Source organism: Giraffa tippelskirchi, chromosome 11 (assembly GCF_054371585.1).
Source record: "Giraffa tippelskirchi isolate mGirTip1 chromosome 11, T2T-mGirTip1v1.2.pri, whole genome shotgun sequence".
Lineage (NCBI taxonomy): Eukaryota > Metazoa > Chordata > Mammalia > Artiodactyla > Giraffidae > Giraffa > Giraffa tippelskirchi.
Genome location: NC_137285.1, coordinates 69454865 through 69457500, shown reverse-complemented (window position 1 = coordinate 69457500; position 2636 = coordinate 69454865).

Genomic DNA, 2636 nt, shown 5'->3' with positions numbered 1-2636 from the left:
TGAGGGACACGAGGAGGACGCCGGGTTAAGGGAAACGACACCACCGCTCGGCCTCAGGCACCTGAGGGGCGACCTGGAGCGCTCCAGGGGCACCACCGAGGGTCAAACGAGGCACGCTCACCCACCCACGCGGGGCGCGCGGCGCAGCAGCGGGCACAGCCCTCCCCACCGCGGGGAGGGCCGCTCGCGGGACACGCGCCGAGAAGGCGAAGCGAGAGCGTCCGCTGTGTCCGAAGACCGACGGCCTCACTGACGCCCCGTGGAGGGGGGGCGGGCAGGAGACCGAGAGTCAGGGCCGGAGGCCACACCCACCCTCCCGCCTTCCTCACCCTCCCCGACGGGCAGGGGGAGAAAGGCAGGCGAGGAGCCCCGTGGACAGACTGAGAAGACCGCACACGTTCACCAGGAACGCCCGTCCCTCGCCTGGCACGGCTTAGGCCCGGCCCGGGAGAGCACGACCACACCACATCGATCCGTTGAGCCGAGGGGGAGGGGGGAAGGCACGGTGAGGACAGTCGCCGGAGGGGCCCGCTTTAAGCCTCACCGGCCGCCTCCCCCCGCCACACCTCACCTCGCCTCAGGCGACAGCCGCCGACGACCCCAGGAGGAGGAGCTGCCTGACACGGGGCACGGGGCCTAGAGAGCGGGGGTCGTCCCGGCCACCACCGGGCGCCCGCAGCGGGGGGGTCACACAGGGTAGAAGACCCACGGCGCCTCGCCCCGCCGCCCTCGGGTCGCCCAGAGACCGGAGGTGGCGCCACGGGTCGGGTCTGCCAGACACGCCACGCAGGAGCCGGCGCACAGGCCCAGGCCGGCGGCCCAAAGGCCCAGGCGCCCCGCGTGCGTCCAGAGGCCCAAAGTCCTCGGCGGCAGACGCCGAGAGAGACCGTGTCGGCACTTACCTGGTGGCAGAAAAGGCCCATTTCGGGCGACAAAATGACAGCGCCCGACAGCGGGGCCCACCCACGACTGGCAGGGAGAGACCTTGGCACCTTGGCACCGCCACCTGTCCCCAGCACTACCCCAGAAACACCAGGCCCGGAGCTGTCGGGGGTCATCTGGTCGACTGGGGGGGGGGAGGGGGGCGAAGGGGGCGCCCGGTGGGCGAAGTGGGGGCGCAGACGCCAAGGGGGAGGGAGCTGGCCGGGGACGCCCTCCCCCTTCGCCCGCACGGGTAGGTGTACCCGTCCGTCCGAGTCTCCGAGCGGGGGTTTGGCTACGAGTTGCCAAAGAGAAAAACGAAGAGAGACCCGCCGGCGAGGCGCCTCCCACGAGACGAGCGGACCCCAACGAGGGACCACGCCCGGGGCCCCAGACCGTCCTGTCCGGGGCACCCAGGACGGCTCGAGCCGGTCCCTGACCTCCTGGCCGTGATTCAGGGAGTTGGGGAGGGGTGAGAAAGCAAACCCTCCGGGGTGGCGAACCCTCCTGAAAGGGCGGGAAAGCAAAAACCTCCTGAAGGGAGACGCAAACCCTTCTGAAAAGGCGAACAGCAAACCCTTTGGAGGGCGGGAGCCAACCCTCCTGAAGGAAGAAAGCAAACCCTCCTGAGGGGGGGCCCGGGAGGAGGCCAGACCGCCGAGTCCCAGGCGCTCCAGGGAGGGACGACCCTCTCCCTCCCTGCCCACCGCGGCGGCCCGGCCCAGGTAGGGTCCGGCCGGTCCGTCTCCGCGGCCGGAGGGGCACGGGGAGACGCTGGTCGACCCGGTCAGGCCACCCCAGAGCCCGGCTCTGGAGCGCCGCCGCCGCCGCGACGGCCACCCTCCTCGGGAACCTAGAGAGCCAATCTCCGGCGACAGCAGGACGTCCCTAGGCCTCGGCGCCACCGCCACTGTCGCCGCCAGCAGAGCTGGTCTCTGAGAGCTGTGCCTCGGGCCCGGCGGCTGAGTCACAACCCTCCTGAAGGTCGCCGAAGCTCCAGAGGGGAGGGACACTATAAAAGCGGCCGCCAGGTGGCTCCTGACAACCGGCTCCAATGTCCCGAGGACGGGTCGCTGTCGCCGGCCGCCGAGGACGCCACAGCGCCGGCCGCCCAAACGCCCGAGCTCGGCCCGGAGCCGCCGCCTCCGAGAGACGCGACGCGACGCGACCCCGGCCGCAGAGGAAGGGAGAGGAGCTGGGAAATAGCTCCCCAGGAGGCTGCCACGAAGGAGACGCGCTCCCCCCCACCCACCCACGCGATTCCAGGCTGGTGGGGGGACATTCCACGGAGACGCCGGCGGGCGGCGGGGCTCGGGGCGGGGACGGCCGAGAGAGGGGCACCAGTGACATCCCGGGCTCCCCCGGGCCCCCTCCCCCGAAGGAGGAGGGAGGGAGGGAGAGAGAGAAGGGAGGGAGGCAGGGAGGGAGGGACCGACCGGCAAAGCGAAACCAGGCAAGCGCTGCTCGGAGAACAAAGCAGGACTTCTCGAAAGCAGACAGAGACACAGACACGCAAGCCCAGGAGCAAGAAAGGAAAAGAAGGAGACACTCGGACCCCCAACAAGAGAAAACGAAAGTCAACCTGTGTCGAGACCGTGATCAAGTCCAACGACAACAAACACAAGCATGCGCCGGTGGGTGGGGAAAGGGCACTTGAGGTCAGGAGAACATGGATTTCAAAATAACTGGCCACAAACACCGGAAAGGAAAGGCGG